General features: G+C 43.4%; 1 pseudogene; it reads left to right on the top strand.

Moving 5' to 3' along the window:
- The first annotated feature begins 1,740 nt into the window (after nt 1-1,740).
- Nucleotides 1,741-12,774, top strand: LOC125926025 (adenylosuccinate lyase-like; annotated as a pseudogene).
- Nucleotides 12,775-21,511: the final 8,737 nt, after the last annotated feature.

Genomic DNA, 21,511 nt, shown 5'->3' with positions numbered 1-21,511 from the left:
GAACAGGGCCCAGGGATGACTTAGTGGATGAATGACAGAACACCTGACAGACATGAAGTAGTGTTAGCAGATATCACTGTGGTGATGTCGAGCAAGGACCAGCTGCATCAACCTTCCTGTCCCCCGAGCACCTTGATGGCTTGGTGCTAGGGAGCCATTCAGCCTCCCCCTGCAGGACGGAGCTGGGGCAACACCGGAACTGACTGAGGAGGCTTCTGTTACCAGGCAGAAAAGGGGCTTGCAACAAAAATTATTATAGGAAAATACAATTAATATAGACAACTAAATGTCTTGCATATTAGAATTCGTGCTTGTGAATCATCTTCAGTAGAGCAGGTAACATTTATTGTTTGCTACCTGCCAAGAACTGTGCCAGTACCTTGCATCGGGTCCTCAGGCTTTATCTCCTTGGAGTGAAACAAAAGAACAGAAATTTGGAATTAATGTTTATCATCTTGTTTCTCTCATCCTTTATATTCAATTTTCAAGACCTATGGCGTCTACATCCAAAATACACATGGACTCCATCCACTTTTTATTTTGCCTGGTACCACCATAGTCTAAGTTATGGTCAAAGCTGCCACGTATAAAGACCAGGAGAAAACAGGCAGACTGTATAAAGCTGAGAGAGGACTGCCTTGACAACCTTTGACAGTGGGTTGGTATATTAAAGAATTTTAATATATCAAAATTAAAAGGGGGGGCTAGGGAAACGTACCTACACATTCTGGAGGCTGGGGTTATCAAAGGGAGGTTTTAAGACAGAAGAAGGCAAGCAAGGTCTTGGTTAGAACGTGTGAACTTGGCAGGAGATGCTGGTCTTCTCTTGGAATCTGTTAAAGAACAAAAATTCAACGGAGTAAATTTGAAGATCTAATTGGCTCTATTCAACAACTCATGCGCTGGTCATGATTGCTTCTGGTAAATGGAGGGGCACGCTGAGGAGTTGTACAAAATGGAAGGATTTTGTAGACTGAAACAGAGCAGTTGGGGCAAGGAGGTTATTAGCAAATGAAAAGAAAGGACTATTTCAGGCAACAATGAAAAGAAAGGACTATTTCAGGCAAGATTACCTTCCCTTAAAGGAAGGTGGTAGGAGGAGGGGGTGGGAGGAGTGTTTTACCCTGCAGATTACCTAACCAGTGCTGGTCAGAAAATTCCAGACTGAGTGCTTTAAAATTCCACTCCTGGGAGAGGCTGACATTGCAGTTACCTTAGGTATTAAATCTAGTAGAGCTTACCATAAGTGACTCCCTTTGGGGCCTGTTTTTTGTTTTTGTTTTTGTTTCTGGGTTTTTTTGGGTTTTTTTTTTTGTTTGTTTTTTTAATAGAACACATGGGTCTGTTCAGAGTTATTTGTGGTCTTCTCTTGGTACATATGGATGGGTCTGAATGAAGTGATGGTAAAATTATTTGACCTTGTTTAGTGCCATACATCATGGTTTAGTACGGTCTGTCTCGGTATAATTTGTTACCACTTCTTTCTTGGCCTTGTGCAATGACCCAACTAGTTTCCCTGCTTCCACACTTTTCCACCTCGATTTCTTTCTTGACAAAGCAGCCAAAATGACCTTTTTAAAAAGCTCACATTGGGCATCATTTTCCTGCCTAAAATGCTTCGTTGGCTTCTCACTGGACTCAAAATAAAATCCAAAATTCTTGGTGCAGCCTGCACCCCTGTCGATAATTCCAGTATCATCCTGTGCAACCCCCCACCCCCCAGCTATGTTCCATTAACCCTGGATTCGGGATCTTTGCCTGGATCTCCAGAACCTGAAGTGTGCCTGAGATGACCCGTGCCTCTGGGGCATGAAAGGCACCACCCGTGTTCAGGCTAGCTTCCTGCAGCTCTTCGAGGGAGGTGACCAGAGGATACAGCAGCTGGACAAGATGGTGTCGGAAAAGGAAGGATTTAAGAGGGTTTTCATCACCATACCGCCGACCTGATGTGGGCAACAAAGGCAAGTCGAGGGCAAAGCACAAGCTAACAGTTGTCCCAGGTGGGATATGTGTGACATCCCTCAGGCACTCCTGGCTGCCCAGGAGCAAAGGAAAGGGAAAAACCAATGGTTAACTGATAGAGGTCACAGTCATGCAGGACACGAGTCTCCATGGGTTTGCAAATGTCTTAATGGTTTACAAGGAAAAAAGCAATTTTATCAACAGCCAAACTTCCAGAAACCTATAGATTCAATTTCCTGGGACCTTGATGTCACCCTGCCCCCATAGGATAGAAAATTCTAAATATAATCAGTTTCTTCTTACACTTGTAATGCAGCTCTTTCTGCCCATGGGTCCTGTCCTCAGGCTTTTATGAAGCCACCTTTTTTGTACCAAAGATGTCTCAAGAATTCTTTCCTGGCTGTGGGCTCCGAACCCCAACACTATAAATTACATAGTTTTGGTGTCCCACATGTGGCTCTGAGTCTTTTCATCTGGACTCTGAGCCTTGGTGCACTCACATGTGGTGAGTACTTCCTCTTCTCTCCCTTTACTTTCATTTCATGGGCTTGTCAATGAGTATGGTCTTATTTGAACACTTCCATGTTGATTGCTCAGGCTGCAATCCTCCAGCCTGTGGCCACTCTAAAAAGTAGCCCGCTTTTTGGCTGGAAGCTAGTACCTTGGCCAGAATGGTAGTAAGAGCCACAAACTTGATGCCCTCTCTTTATTCCTGTCCTTATCCAAAGTTGTCTATTTAGACACGGGACCGTCAACTAAGTGACTAGTATGGCTACTGATCTTAAGACTCCTGTGTGAGGTTTCCTCCTCACTGGTCTAACGTGATCCCCTTTATATCTCTGGTCTAACTGTTTCTGGCCTAGAGACCTCCACTCAGAGCTGGTGGAAACCAGTACTTGATTGAATTAAAGCCCAACTAGGGACCCTTTCCTGGGGAAGTTGGCTGTAAAGACTACATGTGCTGGAATGCCATTCAGACCATGACGGATTTCTTAACTGACTGAGCCACCCAGGTGCCCCTAGACCATGATGGATTTCAATCTTCACTGTTCTCTGTCAGTGTCCTCTACTAACTACTTAAACTACAAAATTGGGTAATTTCCCCTCGTAAAACTTTTCTAGTGTTTTCCATAAGGTTAAAAACAGCGGGTTCTTCAAGGTAAACTAAGGCATGGTCTTTTATGGCATGGCCTTCAAGGCATGGCATGGTACCTTGGTCCATATTTTGGCACCCATTTCGCGGTCTAGAATGCAATGGGGAAGTGAGGGGATGTTAGCCTCCCTCCTCCAGGGCCTTTAATGGCAGGCGGTGATCATAGCAATTTCATTTGATTTCAGGTCACTTTGACACCAGAAACCTCTTACATATCCTTCGTGGGACGCTACCTGGGAGGCAGGGGGGATTTTCTTGGTCATGGACCTTCTCTACTTTTCTAGGAGCATAGGAGCTTCTTCTTCAGCCCCCAAGGATTCTTCCTTGGGATGCCTTTTAAACCACTGGAATCAATTTGGATTGCAAGATCTAAGGAAAAAAGAAAAACTGATCTTCTTCTGTAACATTTCCTGGTCTCAGTACTCCTTAGGAGAAGAGGAAAAATGGCCCATTAACAGGACATTAAGCTTCAATACGATCTATCAGATGTCTTCGGCAAGAGGCAGGGCAAATGGACTGTGGTACCCTATGCTCAGGCCTTCATGTCCCTAAATCAGGATCCAGACCTGAGGTCCTCTTGAAGAATTTTTCTAGCCACCAACCAGGTTAATAAAGTCCCTCTGGACATATTGGATGATGATGTCTATATAGGCCCATTCCTCCTAATAAAGCTGGGCTTAGTGGAGGAATCACCAGTCAGTCCAGACAAAGAAGATACTGGCTCTGTTGCTATGCCTTCTCCTTATAAACCCAAGACCTCTCTGCTCCCAGCCCAGCTGGGACTTAGTCGGAGTGGGACTCCCTGTCTTCCAGGAGCTCCACCTAAATTTGGAATCCGCCCTTTTCGGGAAGTTGCCAATGGAGAAATGGGCACAATGACAGTCCATGTCTCCATGGCAGACCTGGCTCAGATAAGACAACAATGAGGATGATATTCTGAAAATACTCTTCAGTTTAATGAGGACTTTCAACAAATATCTATCATGTAGGATATGACCTGGATATGTAGATATCATATTAACCCTTTGTTGAATCCTTGAGGAAAAGAACTGCATCTGGGCAGGAGATCAAGAGTTCGCTGATGAACAGGCAACAAGAGACAGGGAACATTATCTGTGGAGAGAGCTGCTGTCCCAAATACTGAATCACATTGGAACTATCAGGATAGTCAGGAAAGGGAAAGACAAGATCGTATGATTTGACAGAAGGAATGAAAAAAGGATTTACTAAACCTGTAAATTTTAACAAAAATCAGGAAGTCACCCAAAGAGTTGATTAAAATCCTGCTCTATTTCAGCGTTGCTTAATAGAACGCTAATCCTAAATATACAAATCTGGACCCAACTATACCTGAAGGAATGACTATTTTAAGCATGCATTTTATAAATCAGTGGGCACTTTACATCCGCTGGAAGTTAACAAAAATGACTTTAGACCCTCAAACTCCCACTCAGCACCTCTTGGAGGTGGCTTTCGGAGTTTTCAATAATAGTGACATGGCATTAATACCAGAAAAGAACCAGAGGGCTAAGTTACAGGGTGTGATAATCGGCTCAAATATTGGCTGCTGCTGTCTCGAGCTTCCCACAACACCAGACTAGCTAGAAGTCCTTGCTAAGGGCTGACTCCAGATGACAGGTCAGATAAGATCCCATGTTTCAGACATAGGCAGATAGGATATTGGAGCAGAGATTGTCCCAACAAGGGCTCTCCCCCTGGGTCATGCCCTGCTTGTAAAAACAAAGACATCGGATGAGAGACTGTCCTTGTGTCCAGAGAGAGAAGGTCAAGCACTCACCACCCTGAAGAGTTAAAACCAGAGAAACTGGCATGACAGGGCCCTGAGGCTGGTCCGGCTCCCTTTGACATCTAGATGACTGAGCCCCGGGTTGCCCTGGATGTGGGAGGTAAGTTTGTCAATTTTCTTATTGATACAGGAGCCACTTATTCTGTTCTTTTTCAGCACACTGGCCCTAGTTGTCTTTCTAACCATAAAGTTGTTGGCATAAAGGGGAAAACTAAAATGTGCCATCAAGCAATGTCTTTAACCTATAAATATAAAAGTCAGCTGGATGCTCGTGTTTTTTTAGTCCTTGCATCTTGTCCCACTCCATCACTGGGATGAGATTTAACAAATAAACTGGGAAGCAGTTACTAAATAAGGAGACAGCTCGTTGTCTTTAACACCTGGAGAGTTAAAACCTTACCCTGATATCCCTTCTAATATCTGGAAGGAAGTAAATCTACAGGTTTGGGATTATGATGTTCCAGGATGGGCTCTGAGAGCCCAACCAATTAAAGTGACTTTAAAGGTCGCAACCACTGTACCGCATAGAAAACAATACCCTTTAAAACTTGAGGCCAAGGCCAAGTCACAACCACTTATAGACAAATGTCTTAAACACGGTCAAAGCCTTGTCACTGTCCTTCTAACACTCCAATTTTGCCAGTAAAAAAGGCAAATGAAGACTATCAAATGGTATACGATTTAGCTATAAATGAAGCAATAGTGCCTGTTCATCCCATAGTGCCGAGTCCATACACTATTCTTTTTTTAATGTTTATTGATTTATTTTCAGAGACAAGGTGGGAAGGGACAGAGAGAAAGGTAGAAAGAGAATCCCAAGCAGGCTCTGCACCGTCAGCGCAGAACCCCATGTGGGGCTCGATCTTATGAAGCGTGAGATCATGACCTGAGCCGAAATCAACAGTCAACCGACTGAACCCCCCAGGCGCCCCCATATACTATTCTCACCCAGGTCCCTGGTGACACCAACTGGCTTACAGTACTGGACTTAGGAGATGCCTTCTTTTGGTTCCCTCTCAGGGACGAAATGCAGCCACTATCTGCCCTTGAATGGGCCTCACCTTCAAGCCCACGGGCTGCTCAATTAACTTGGCCAGTCTTGCCTCTGGGATTTAGAGACAGTCCTCACTTCTTTGGGGCTGTGCTTACTAAAGACCTCCACGATATCTCCCTGCCTCAAGGGACTATAGTACAATATGTGGATGATATTCTAATCTGTAGTCCCACAGAAGAAATGTCTGATAACTATTCTATATTTTTATTTAATTTCTTGGCAGACAGAGGGTATTGAATCTCCCCTAAAAAGCTAGAAATATTGAAACAGAAAGTATGATATTTGGAATATGAACTAACACCAGGACCCTGTCTATGGACAGAGAAAAAGGCTGTATTAGATCTTGGAACCCCAGCTACGAAAAAACAACTCTGTACTTTCCTAGGCATGGCAAGTTTTTGCCACCTATGGATTCCTGGATTTGGGCTCTTGGCCAAACCACTGCATGATTCAGTTAAGGGCCCTGATGAGGAATCTTTACTCTGGACTAACGCTCAGCGGATGGCCTTTCAAACAATAAAAGCTAGGCTTTCATCAGCCCCAGCTTTGGCTTTACCAAATTTAGAAAAATCTTTCACTTTATATGCAGCAGAAAAACAGGGACAAGCTTTGGGGGTTCTTACCCAGAAATTAGGAAATGAAACAAGACCAGTGGGCTATTTTTCAAAGTCACTTGATAACGTAGCTCAAGGGTGGCCAACTTGTCTCTGAGCAGTGGCTACAACAGCCCTCCTGGTAGAAGGAGCCTCAGAACTTAGTGTGGGACAGTCGCTGACTGTGATAACTCCACATCCCGTCCAGAGTGTCTTAGAAACCAAAGGCCACCAATAGATAATGGGAGGCCGACTTACTAAATTCCAGGCTATGCTTTTAGATACATGAAATAATACTTAAAACCTGTCAAATTTTGGGGCACCTGAGTGGCTCAGTTGGGTGAGCGTCTGACTTCGGCTCAGGTCATGATCTCATAGTTTGTGAGTTTGAGCCCCGCGTCGGGCTCTGTGCTGACAGCTCAGAGCATGGAGCCTGTTTCAGATTCTGTGTCTCTCCATCTCTTGGCCCCTCCCCTGCTCATGCTTTGTGCCTCTCAATAATAAATAAACGATAAAAAAAAAATTAAAGAAAACAACGAAAAAACCTGTCAAATTTTAAACCCAGCTACCCTTATGCCTGGGCCTGACCATTGTACTTCTATGTTGGAACATGACTGCTCAGATTATCAATCTTGTTTATTCTAGCAGATCAGATTTAAAAGATTCCTCTATTGAAAATGCAGATGATAATTAGTTTACTGATGGCAGTAGCTTCATGGATGAGGGAGAGAGAAAAGCTGGATATGCTATAGTTAGTCTAATTAAGACCATTGAGGCAAAAGCCCTTCCAATAAATACTTCTTCTCAAAAGACTGAATTGATAGCTCTTATCCATGCTCCTCGATTGGCAAAAAGGCCTAATTAATATTTATACTGACTTCAAATATGTTTTTCTGATGCTGCATACCCATGGAGAAGTCTGGAAGGAAAGAGGACTATTTTCAAGGCATAATTCCCCAATCAAATATGGGCCTGAAATTATTACTCCTCTTGAGGCTGTATACCTACCTAAGGAGGTACCTGTAATTCACCTCAAAGGATATCCAAAGGACATGATCTAAAATCTAAAAGAAACAATTCAGCAGACCATCATGCCAAGCAGGCAGCATGGGATAAACAAATATTTGATCTTATACCAGTCTTAACTCCAATAAAGTCCATAGCTCCAGTCTATTCAGGCCAAGAAATTCATATAGCCCAGGCACAAGGATATTCAAAAAATGCACAAGAGTGAAAAATCTTCATACCCAAGAATAATCGACAGAAGGTAACACAGGGTTTATAAACACCAGGCTATTCATTTGGGCAAAAATGCTTTAAAACATTTAATTAAAAATATATTTGATGGAGTAAACTTCACAGCCTCAGTAAAGCAGTTCTGCCACTCCTGTATTGTTTGTGTGCAGGTAAATCCAGAAGGCACCGTCCGCCCTCCCCCACTTTTAAACCAGTCCAAAGATTTGGATCATACCCAGGAGAGGACTGGAAGCCTGATTTCACACAAATGCCTCCTTGCAAAGGCTGTAAGTTTCTACTAGTGTTTATTGATACCTTCACAGGATGGATGGAGGCCTTTCCATGTGAAACCGAAAAACCGAAAGAACCACAGAAGTAACCAAAGTTTTGTTGCGAGAAATTATTCCCACATTTGGCCTTCCACGATCCCTTCAAAGTGACAATGGTCCCTCTTTTACTGCAGAAACAACTCAACAAATAGCACAAGTTTTAAAAACTAAGTATTTTCTGTGTTCAGTCTGGCGTCCACAATCCTCTGGGAAGGTAGAAAAAGCTAACCATACTTTAAAATGACACCTTACTGGGGCGCCTGGGTGGCTCAGTTGGTTGAGCGTCCGACTTCAGCTCAAGTCATGATCTCGCGGTTTGTGAGTTCGAGCCCCGCACTGGGCTCTGTGCTGACAGCTGGGAGCCTGGAGCCTGCTTCGGATTCTGTGTCTCCTTCTGTCTCTGCCCATCTCCCCGCTTGGGCTCTGTCTCTCTCTGTCTCTCAAAAATAAATAAATAAACGTAAAAAACAAGAATTTAAAATGACACCTTACTAAACTTAGTCTTAGAGACCCAGGAAAATTGGGTTACTCTTTTACCAATAGGACTTCTCAGAGCAAGAACTGCTTCAAAACAACCTCTAGGACTCAACCCTTTTGAGTTATTTTATGGAAAGCCATTTCTTCCGGTGGATCTGTTATTAGATGAAGATTGTAATGCTTTGTTAAATTTTTCACTTGAGGCTAGTTTAATTCACAGATTACTTAATGAGTGTACTGATCACATGCTCCCCAAACCTGATTTAACTACAACTGAAAGTCCACCCATGTAAGTCCTGGAGATATAGTTGATTGAAAGAATTGGAAGTCAAATACAGCCGGAGACTTAAATCTAAAGTGGAAAGGTCTATATCGGGTCATATTATGTACTCCCCCTGCAGTAAAATTAGAGGGACACTTCACGGGCTCATATATCTAGAATAAAACCTGTACCTCCTTCACAGGAGACCCACGAGCAAACAAATGCACCTCCGACTCTGTGAACCTGTAGAAGATCTCAAACTCCTCTTCAAATGATGATGAAGGTTGTATATTTCCTCTTTGAGTTCTGTCCACCTATCTTGGCTGACACTTCCTTTCTTCAATAGGCACAACATGATGCTAAACTACAAAATCAAAGAGCTAGTTGCCTATGTGGAGTTTTGCCCATGTCAAGTACATCTGGGTTACCCTGGTGGGTGTTTCCTTTACAAGGCACAGATTGGCTCTCTCTCTATTCTTATATTTCAGTGATGATATATAATGATGCAATGTCTTGTGATAAACCTATCACTAATTAGGATGTTTCTTCCTGGCCCATGATCGATAGGATATGGAATTTACCAGGACATAACCAGACTTTTTCATGCCCTCAAACTATTAAAATCTTAACTGATTTTACAAACGCACAAATTGCTGCCTGCCAACAAGTGCCATAGTTATGAAACCCTACTTATCACTATGCTGAGAATGGCATATATCAAATTTGGGATGTATATTTATGGCTCACACCCACGACTGGACAGCTCAGTCAAAAGGCACTTTTATGCTGGGGACAAAGAAATCATACATATGATACCTGGGAAAATAGCCAACATCTGGGCGTTTAGGATGGCTATCATTAGAAACAAGTTCCCAAACCATTGTGCTCCAGGCTACTGACAAGTTTGCTACTGATTGGATAAGGCGACCTGGAATCAGACGGCCAGCTCCAAACAGAACCCACTGGTTATGTGGGACTAACCTATGGCCATGGCTTCCTCCGGAGTGGATAGGTTGTTGCACCCTAAGTTTTGCCTGGATTCATGGGCACATTAACAAAACCATCACTACCCTGACTAATCTTCCCAATTTAAAACAAAGGTGGGGGCACCCGGGTGGCTCAGTTGGTTAAGTGTCCGACTTCAGCTCAGGTCACGATCTTGTGGTTTGTGGGTTCGAGCCCCACCCGCGTTGGGCTCTGTGCTGACAGCTCAGAGCCTGGAGCCTGCTTCAGGATCTGTGTCTCCCTCTCTCTCTGCCCCTCTCCCGCTTGCCCTCTGTCTCTGTTTCTCTCTCTCAAAAATAAATAAAAACATTAAAAAAACTTAAAAAAACAACAAAGATGGACACGATCTGGTTTTCAATGGTATGATCATTTGGCATCCATTTTTCTCCATCTGTAGGGTTAGAAAGTATAATTCGGCACATGGAAGTCCTTAGTAAATACACCATAAAGGCACTCAGTGATTCACAGAACAGTATCTCCTTACTTAATACTGAAGTTGCACAGATGAGCAAAGCAGTTCTACAAAATAGAGTGGCTTCAGATGCTCTAATCACAGCACAAGATGGCACATAGGCCATTATTAAAACAGAATTCTGTGTCCACAACCGAGGTTGTCACAGAAATGTCACAGGGTTACTAAAAAATGTGAATATCCAAATTGGGGCTCTACAAAGTCCTTCTCTCTCGTTTTTTAAAAAATTATTTTTTAAGTGGGGTAGGGGCAGAGAGAGAGGGAGAGAGAGAATCCCACACAGGCTTCACACTGTCAGTGGTGCGAGGGCAGAGCCCCATGTGGGGCTTGAACTCATGAACCGTGAGATCATGACCTGAGCTGACATCGAGAGTCAGACGCTTAATTGACTAAGCCACCCCAAAATCCTTCTCTCTCTTTCAATGATTGGTTACGTTTCTGGCCTGGGGAGGGCTATGGTCAACAATTAGGGATCTTTTCATTGGACTTCTCATTCTTTTTTTTTTTTTTTCACACTTATTTATTTTTGAGAAACAGAGTGAGACAAAGTGTGAGCGGGGGAGGGGGAGAGAGAGAAGGAGACACAGAATCGGAAGCAGGCTCCAGGCTCTGAGCAAGAGGTCAACACAGAGCCCAATGTGGGGCTCGAACCCACGAACTGTGAGATCATGACCTGAGCCGAGGTCGGACGCTCAACCGACTGAGCCACCCGGGCGCCCCTGGACTTCTCATTCTTATAGCCACACTCATCGTAGTGTGTTGTTTTCTTAATAACTCACCACTTGGTGCCAAGACTCCTTCCCCGCCATAACTTCAAGCTGCAGGTGATCCTTTCCACTCCACACGTGTGGCCCCCCTTGGACTCGCTGCTTCTCCTTTCATAACTCCTACTTACAAAAGCCCCCCACTGACAGTGTTGACCCATAGTTAGGGACATCCCCACGCCCCTATTCAGCAGGAAGAAGTTACAGAAGACAAGACCTTCCACTCTCAGCAACCTTAAAGATTTAGAGGTTAAAATTGTTTAGGGTGGCGAATGATGTGGGGAAACCGAGGCAAGCTGAGGTCAAAGCACAAGCTAACAACCACCTGGGGGAGGGGAGGAACCTCCCAGGTCAGGTGGGATGAGTGTGACATCCCTCGGGCACTCCTGGCTGCCCAAGAACCAAGGAAAGGGAAAAAACTAATGGTTCACTGATAGAGATCCCAGTCATGCAGGACAGAGTCTCCATCAGTTTATAACTATCTTAATGACTACAAGGTAAAAGGCAATCAAAAAGACTTTTTTAATGTTCATTTATTTTTAAGAGAGAGAGAGCGAGCAAGCAGGGGAGGGGCTGAGAGAGAGGGAGACACAGAATCCGAAGCAGGCTCCAGGCTCCGAGCTGTCAGCACGGAGCCCGATGCAGGGCTCCAACTCACAAACAGTGAGATCATGACCTGAGCTGAAGTCAGACGCTTAATGACTGAGCCACCTAGGCGCCCCTAAGGCAAAAAACAATTTTATCCATAGCAAACTTCCAGAAACCTGTAGATTCAACTTCTTGGGACCCTGATGTCATCCTCCCCTCCATAGGATAGAAAATTCGTATATAATCAGTCACTCCTTACACTCACAATGCAGCTCTTTCTGCCCATGGGTCCTGTCCCCGTCCTTTAATAAAACCACTTTTTTCTGCAACAAAGATGCCTCCAGAATTCCTCCTTGGCTGTCGGCTCCGAACCTCAACACTTCAAACCACATCAGACCTACATACGAAAAGTGGCTATTCAGGTGCTGGCTAGGTTGGGGGCATCCACGCATAAGATTTGTACGGACATATGACTCCCGGCACACCTCAGGGAGATGAAGGAACCCTCTGAGAGACAGCAGACTGACCCAAGTGCAATGCCACACAAGCGGAACCCTGTGTGCTCAGAGCGGTGCTGCAGCATCTGTGCATTGGTTTGAGGGCACAGCGGATGACAGTGTCGATCTACGTATCTGTTTGGCTGAGGCACTTCTCGCTGCGGATGTTACACTGAATACGCTGCAGAACATTTCTGAAGGATTGGCGGTATACCCCGAAGTAATTGAGCAGTGCGTTCAGCAAGAGCTGCCTTTCAGGGCCACGGAGAACGTCATCACGGCCATGGTGAAAGCTGGGGCTAGCTTCCAGGATTGCCACGAGATAATAAGAGTGCTTTCCTAACAGGCAGCTGCTGCGGTCAAGCAGGAAGGAAGCGGGTGACAATGACCTCATAGAGCGAAGCCAGGATGATGCCTCTTTCAGTCCCATCCACTCCCAGTCGGACCATCTACTGGATCCTTCTTTTACGGGTCGTGCATCCCAACAGGTGCAGAGATTCTTAGAAGGGGAGGTTTATCCCCTGCTAAAACCACATGAAGGTGTCATGAAGGTGAAAGCAGAATTACGTCTGTAGAGTTGGAAGAGAATTAAACAAGAAATCCTCGTTGGCTCTGTTCACTTTTGTTACTGAGTCACGGAAACTTGCCCCATCCAGTGCCTTATTTTACCTCAAGAGCCGTTAACCTGCAATTGATTGGTACTTTTTGTTTGCATGACACATTTCTCAGCGTTCACAATGCAGAAATAAACTACGTTAACTTGGACTCTGTTTTCTCTGTGTTTTCATTTGTCTGTTCTAACAACAACCCCAAAATGATCTATCTGTAACACAGCCCAGTCTCCATCGCTTCGGCACATCACAGGGGTAGAAAAGAGTCACACGGCTAGCACCCTTTCGTCTAAGGCAGAACTTCATGCCTCCCCAGACCACAAGCCCATCTCCCTCCAGAGATCCAGCCCAGAGCCCAGCTGAACACACAAATAGGCAAGCAGAATGAAGTTGGCCCCAGGCCTCCGCACATCTCACCTCCCCCCCATGGCCCTCCAAGCTTCCTGGCTGCACCCTTCTGCCCCCCACTCCCAGGCCAACTCCCAGCCTCTGAGTCACCGGGGAGCTTTCTCTGTGGGATAGTTAACCAGGGTTTCAGTGTTAATATAAAACAATGTCCAGTGAAATCCATTGTTTCCTAAGTGACTCCCCTATTTTAATGACAACTGATGCTGCCTCTGTGCCTTCATACGTGATGTCCCCTCTGCCTGGATGATCCCCAACTCTTCCAGATACTACATTCCTATAGAATCCGTCTGTGCATAAAGAAACCTCTCAAATCCCCATTTTATATTGGGTCCTTTTAGGACATGATCTCAGTGCCTGTTATATTTCCTTTTACAGCATACATTTTATAATCGTATGCTAATTTGTACATTTATATGTCTAATATCGCCTCTCTAGTAGATCGTAAACTTCATGAACTTACTACTAAGTGCAGATGAAAGAATTGTAGGGAGTGTGTGTACCCAGGCTTGGCTTTGGAAAAGAAGCTGGGTGTCCTTCTGGCTCACTGGGCTCACTTCTGTTCCATATACCTAAAGGTACCTTAGTCTGCGACCAGGTCATAAGAAAGGTAATTTTTAAAATTTTAAGTAGCAATACAGTAAAACCTTGCATTGCAAGTAACTTGTCAGCGAGTGTTCCCCAAGATGAGCAAACGCTTCTAATAAATTTTGACTTGATGAATGAGCGATATCTTGCCATATGAGTAGTGCGTCATACCAAATGTCACATGACCGCAACTGAGCCAATAATTCTTGAAATTCGCTTTGATAGACAAGTACTCTGGGTTACAAGCATGTTTCCGGAGCGAATTATGCTCGTGAACCAAGGTTTTACTGTAGATCCTTGCTACAACAAATAACTGTGTTGTGAAGGTGACAGATGTGTAAAGTGTGGAGGCCGCTTTTAGGCAAACAGGCTCGAGCGATGGGATACAGAAGGGGCCTGGTGACCACCTGGCTGAATACAGGCAGGCCCTTCGGGCAACTCACCCTGAAATATCCATAGGCTCTAGCTGACCAGCGGGCGACTTGCAGCTAGGCACGCTTACCCAAAAAGGGAAATTCTGTAGTCACCATACCTCCTCACTTTCCCTCCTTGAAAAGCGGCCCCCACCCTCTGCCTCCTGGCAGACTGCCTCTCCTCTGCTGTCCTGCGACGCCCCCCTGTGGTGTATTCCATAAACTTCTATCTCCTTTGTTCTGCCTCGGGTGAATTCTTTCACCTCCCGTGCCACTGGCATCCACCTGATGGTTGCCCCAATTTGGAGGTCCCCATCGAGTTGAGAGACACCATTTAGGCACCACATTAAGGTTTATAATAATTAGGATCTTTAGATGAATGTAAGATACTGTAACCAAAGTGTGATGCCCTCATGTCATGAGCCTAAAACGATTGGAAATAGCAGAGCTTAACAGTCAAAAGTTGGGTAGGTGAGAGTCAGAAAGTTTGAGTTTGAATATTTGAACTTTGCTTACTGGTTTATGTATCCTTGGGCAAACTACTGTCTGTGTGCCTTGGTTTCTTTATCTATAAAAAAGGAATAGGGGCGCCTGGGTGGCTCAGTTGGTTAAGTGTCCGACTTCGGCTCAGGTCACGATCTCACGGTCCGTGAGTTCGAGCCCCGTGTCGGGCTCTGTGCTGACAGCTCAGAGCCTGAAGCCTGTTTCGGATTCTGTGTCTCCCTCTCTCTCTGACCCCCCCCACCCCCATTCATGCTCTGTCTATCTCTGTCTCAAAAATAAAAAAACGTTAAAAAAAAAAGGAATAAAAAATTCCTTACCTTCAGAAGGCCAATATAAAGATGAAATAACACATATAAAGTGCTTGGCTCTTAGCGGGTGTTAAAAATAAAACAAAATTCAACCAGCAATTTTGAAGATCTAACTGGCTTCCTTGAGCAATTCATGAATTAGGAAGCTTGCTGTCCAGCAAGTAGGTGCTGCGAGGAATTGTACAAGATGAAAGGTTTTTACAGGAAAGAGGTTGGAGCAAGGAAGCTGATTAGCAAAAGAAAGAAAGATTTGCTGCATCTTCTTTTGGCAGGGAAGGGAAAGGCAGGGTTTGCTTGATTGTTTGTTTGTTTAAGTGGGACACATTTGACACAGAATGCTACATTAGTTTCAGGTATACGACATAGTTTTTCAACAAGTCTATGCGATCTGCTATGCACGTCACAGGTGTAGTTACCACCTGCCACCGAACAACCTGCTAGAATACTATTGACCATATTCCCTCTGCTGTGCCTTTAATCCCCGTGATGTATTCATTCCATGTCTGGAAGAATGTGCCTTCCTCTCCCCTTTATCCCCTCCCTCTCGCTTCCCGCAACCATCAGTTTGTTCTCAGTATTTGTGGGTCAGGTTCTGCTTTTTGTTTGTTTGTTTGTTTATTCATTTGTCTTCTAGGTTCCACATATAAGCGGAGTCCTGTGGTATTTGTCTTTCTCTGACTTATCTCACCCAGCACAGTACCCTCTAGGTCCATCTATGTTGTCACAGATGGCAAGATCTCATTTTTGTGTGTGTGATTTGGTAATATTCCGTTATATACATCTTTACCAATTCGTCTCTTGATGGACATTGGGGCTGCTTCCATATCTTGGCTATTGCAAATGATGCTGCAATAAACAGGGGTGCATATATCTCTTCGAATTAGAGTTTTTGTTTTCTTCAGGTAAATATCCAGAAGTGGAATTACTGGATCGTATGGTGGCTTCATTTTTAACTTTGATGAGGAACCTCCATACTGTTTTCGACAGGGACTGCATCAGTTTACGTTTCTTCTCCCCACATCTTCCCCAACACTTGTTATTTCTTGTCTTTTTAAGACTAGCCATTCTGACAATAGTTCACTGTGGTGATTTCAAGGTGATTACTTCATTTGACAGAGTTGGTTGTGTTTTTTGTTTGTTTGTTTGTTTGTTTACCATGCAGATTGCTTCTAGCACTGATCAGGAAATCTCGAGATTGACTGTTAAAGGATCACATTCCTGAAATATTCTTGAAACTGTAGTTCTTGGTTTGCTGTCCTGGGGAGCCAATGACTCCATTTGGAACTTGTTGTTTCTTTTTTTTTTTTTAACGGAAGAGCCCTGTACAAGTTTACTATGACCTGTTTAGACACAAAAGCATACTTCAGGGAACAGGTATGGGAAACCCATGGAAATGACAGAACCAAGCAGATGTCTGTTATTTTGTGATTCTGGCTTAACAAATTAAAAAATCGCAAAGAAAGTTTAGAAGTCAATGTCTATGCTTCAAGAGAATAGTACTTTTTATAACTGTTTCATTTAGTAAAGCCTTAAGAGTTTGAAATACCTGTAATATCCTCTGAATGCATGATTGTGCTTATTTTAAACTTTTCTGAAGTAGAGAATATTTCATTGCTGGGATTAGCTTATGAATTTTTTTTGTCACTAAACACATCTGTAAAGTGATAGACACTTTATGAGTAAGGAATGACCTAAAATACTCTCAAACTTCAATATATTATTCAATGGCTTTTGCAATTACTAATTTTGCATGTATTACTAATATTGCATGTATATTAGGCCTTTTGGAATTATGGTCTCTATATCTTTTTTTTTGAGAGAGAGAGAGAGAGAGCTTGAGAAAAGGGGGAGAGGGGCAGAGGGAGAGGGAGAGAGAGACTTAAGCAGGCTCCACACTCAGCTTGGAGCCCGATGCTAGGCTCAATCCCATGACCCTGGGATCATGACCTGAGTCAAAATCAAGAGTCAAAGGCTCAACCAACTGAGCCACCCAGGCACCCCTCTGTATCTTAAAGAACACAGTGGGAGCACCCTGAGTGGCTCAGTCAGTTAAGCATCCAATTCTTGATTTTGGCTCAGGTCATGATCTCACAGTTCGTGGGATTGAGTCCTGCATGGGACTCTGTGCTGACAGTGCAGAGCTGCTTGGGATTCTCTCTCTTTCCCCCTCTCTCTGCCCCTTCACTGCCTTGTTTGCTCTCTCTCTCTTGCTCTCCCTCTCTCTCCCTCAAAATAAATACATAGACATTAAAAACAAACAAACAAAAAAAGAACACTGTGAAACAGCCTTTCCTAGCTTATTTATTGCAATGAACATCATGGTCATTAACCACTGTTGGTCCAGGTAACCCCTATTACTTGGGGCTGTTCTCCACTTTCCTATTCTTCCTGTTTTTTGCTACTCTTGACTATAGTTATAACCCCTTAATGGAATACCTTCCTCTATAGCTTGACAGTTGGTGAAGGAAACTATGCTGGGACATATTCCATATCTGTAGGTGGTGAAAGGGAAAATAAAAGAGAGAAAGGCATTAACTGAAATCAAGCTGTAAAGAAATAGGACATCAAAATACCAGGGATTAAAGTCTCCGACACTGTGGGCTAGCTTAGTGCTTCTGGCCTCGAAAACATACTTCTAAGGAGCAGTCCAGTTCCAATCAATATATGATTATAGAATTGTGGTTCCCGTGTTTCTTGATGAAGGATCTCCAGAAAAGAATATTTTTTAGCATTCTCCTTCCAAACTGTAGATTCGTAGTTCTCGACTTTTTCTCTATGTCGTGGTGAGGTGGTGGGGGAAGAGGGCCAGAGAGAAGGTTTCCTAGAAAAGGAATCAGCAGAGTCTAGTGAAACCAGAGCATTAGAAGCAAACTTATGAGTTCTAGCCCGGCTCTGTGACTGAGCATGGGGTGGCTGAAGGAAGCTGGCTTAATGTTTTGAGGCTGTACTTTTTGCGTCTACCCAACTCACTGGGTTGGGAGGAATAGAGAGGGATACTGCCTTTTGTGATAAGTGTGATGCTGAGTTTTGAAATATTCAAAGTGAAAGGAAAATGTAAAGTTCCATCTCTTGTTCCCCGTGTCAGCCTGGACAGAAGCCCTCACGCGACCTCATCTGTCGGCGTGACTCACTTTCCTGACTCTACCCTTGCTTCTCCCGTCTCCAACAGTTGCCACCAAAAGAATGCTTTTCCTGAGAGTCTGATTAAATCACGGCTCTGCCCCACGTCGCAATGGCACCCTCCACAGAATGAGCTTAAATGTCTCTGCAAAACATTTTTTTAATTCCCCAAATATTTACCCTGTTCCTAATATGGACCAGGCATTGCACAAAGCACTAGGGATTCAATGAGAAATATGGCACAGCCCTAATCGCAGAGGAACTTGTAGACTAATGAGGAGAAAGCAGACAATTTCTGTCTTGGTCTGTTCAGGCCGCCATAACAAAGTACCGCACGGTTGGTGGCTTATGAACAACAGACATTTATTTCTCACCGTTCTGGAGGTTGGAAGTCCGGCTTCAGGGTGCTGGCACCTGGTCAGCTTGCAGACTTCTTACTGTATCTTCACATGGCAGCAGGGACTAGGGAGCGCTGTGGGATCTCTTCTAGAAGGGGTCCATACTCATGACCTCATCACCTCCAAAGACTCCACCTCCTAACACCATCACATTGGGGGCTAGGATTTAATATATGAATTTGGGGGGAACACTAACACTCATGCTATAGCAATTTCTTCATTTACTTTTTCAATGACACTGACTTATTTAAAAAAATCATTCACCTGATCAACATATATTTGAGTGTCTATTTTTTTTAGATATGAAATTTATTGTCAAATTGGTTTCCATTGAGTGTCTATGAAATGATAGGACTAGGACTTGGGATAACAGTGGTGGATGAAATTAAATATTCACCCTCTTAGTGGTGGCTTAGATGACTCCTAAAAATACTACATCTCAGAACTATAGAAAGGAAAATGCAAAAATTAACTTTCCTACCCTATATCTTTCTACTTCCCAAAGGTAATCATCATTAATGACTTTTTGTGTTTCCAAGATGTTCTATGCTTATGCCAAATGCAGGACTATTTTATTTTTAAGCAAATGGATCAAGCTCTAACTCTACACAATGTATTTAACTGAGTCGTATTTAACACATTGCAATAGGTATGTGTCTTACAATCAATATCATCTTATATTTCTGACGGACAGAATATTTTTCTTCTATTCTTTTCTTTTTGGTACATAAAATCAGGGTGAGTCTTAGGGTTGAGTCAATAAAATATGGTATTTTAATAGTACAGGACTTGACTACAAGAACACAATACTGAGCCAGTCAGGATTGCATTAATTACATTAGACTACGAGTAACAGAGATTAAAAACAATAGCTAAAAAAGGAATGTAACTTTTCCTTACCTAATAAGAAGTTCAGGAGTTGAGAATGCAGCGTATATGCATAGCTTTAATAACCCCCCAGGGTTCAAACTCCTTTTGTCTTTCTGCTTCTCATGGCGGTCACACTTGGTGGCTCTTTTCTTCCCAATAGAGTGACCACATTCCAGGCAGGAAGAAAGATGTCATCTGCCTCTAACCACTCAATATGCAGCAGTGGAGAAGGAACAGGTAAACGCAATAAACAAAAACTACCATTCAGGAAAGGGGACGATGGGAAACATGTGGTGGTCACCGGTCCATAGCTATCATCAAATTCTGCCTGGCAGACGCGGTGAGGACTCTGGGCCTTAGCACAGGGGAAGCTCATTGGTTACACAAGCTGGCAACTCCCGAGTCTGCTTTCTGGGAGAATCTTCCTTGTGCATTGTCCTCTGTGGACCTCGATCTTTCCTCTCCGAGGTGAGGATTATAATGGATGCACTTCTAGGAGTTTGCCCAGCTTTTGAAACCCATTTATTTTGGTGGCAGTTTGAGTGCACTGAGATTATTCTAGCACCTAAAAGCTTTTACAGGCCAGGCTTAAGGCACCTTTGACCACTTTATTCTCTCTAGATTTTGCAAGCCTGCTGTCTGTTTGCTTCCAGTCATTTCCACACATCAGAAACAACAGCCAAAGATCTTGTGAAGACATGCTTTTTACATGTGACGATTCTGACCTTTTCCCCACTGGCTTCTGTGCTACCTTTTCAGATGGCTCCTGCTGTGAGGAAAATTGAGAAAATGGCAAATTCGATCACACCAGAAGCTTTCTGCTCTTTTATGAAAGTAGCACTGATTTTCTCTCCTAAGCCTGTACTTATAACGCCTTCTGTTTGAAGTAGGGTACCAGTTGGCTTTCTTAACTCTGCAAGGCTACAGACTATGGAACTGTGGTAGGTTGTGCTGTCCCAGAATGGGTGCATTATCCCCAACCCCCCATGTTCTTCTTACAATCTTACTGTGACACTCCTATTGAATGATGGGTTCTAAGCTCCTTCCTTAAGCATCCCGGTTGCTTGTGGCTACTGTACAAGTGACATTTTGGTCATAAAAGTGATATGGCTTCCTTCCATTCTCTTAGAAGGCTCACTCCTAGGACTGTGAGAAAGCCCAAGCCACACAGAAAAGTCACGGTAGCTATTCTGGACAACAGACCCAGCCCCCATCAACCTCCCTTCATATGAATGCTGGGGACTGTTCAATCAAATGAAATAAAAATAAAAATGTCCATTTTCAGAAAATACTGAAAGTAGACACAGATGTGTAGCACGTTGGGAGATAAAAACTAGTCTAGATGATGTTTGAATAAAGTGTTTCAATTATGGATCGATGAATTAAAGACATAAATCATTGTGATCAGTTAAAACTACTGAAGGGATAACCTCATAGGACTATTACTCTGAAAAACACTGACGGTTTTTTGCTTGCCCATAGCAAGAGTTTTGTTAAGATAACAAGTAATGTTTTTAAGGTTTGAGAATTCTCACTGTACATACTTTTTGCAAATATGCTTTTGAAAGATACTTTTGAAAGACAGTTCCTGATTTATTATTTAAAAAAATTTTTTTAATATTTATTTATTTTTGAGAGAGAGAGGAGGGGCAGAGAGAGAGTGAGGTACAGAATCTGAAGCAGACTCTAGGTTCTGAGCTGTCAGCACAGAGTCCAACATGGGGTTTGAACCCACCAACCACGAGATCATGACCTGAGCCGAAGTCGGACGCTTCACCCACTGAGCCACTCAGGTGCCCTGACAGTTGCTGAGATATTAAAGGGAATACTCAAAATGGTACACAGATAATTTGAAACGTAAGATTTTAAGGAAACACTGAATGTGTCTACTGAGGGTAAAATATAATGATAGAGAAATATGAAAGTTTTACATAAAAATGTTTTGAAGACCGTATATCTCAACTCATCTATTGTTTGATTTGTAGACAGCCATCATATGTGAACATTTGCCCATATATCTGAATTCCACACGAGACGCTATGTTAGTCAAGATAATTAGGATAAACTTTGGGAATACACAGACTTGGAAATCCAA

The sequence above is a fragment of the Panthera uncia genome, chromosome F1, assembly GCF_023721935.1.
Source record: "Panthera uncia isolate 11264 chromosome F1, Puncia_PCG_1.0, whole genome shotgun sequence".
Taxonomy (NCBI): Eukaryota; Metazoa; Chordata; class Mammalia; order Carnivora; family Felidae; genus Panthera; species Panthera uncia.
The sequence above is the reverse complement of the archived record's forward strand: the minus strand, read 5'-3'. Positions and strand labels throughout refer to the sequence as shown.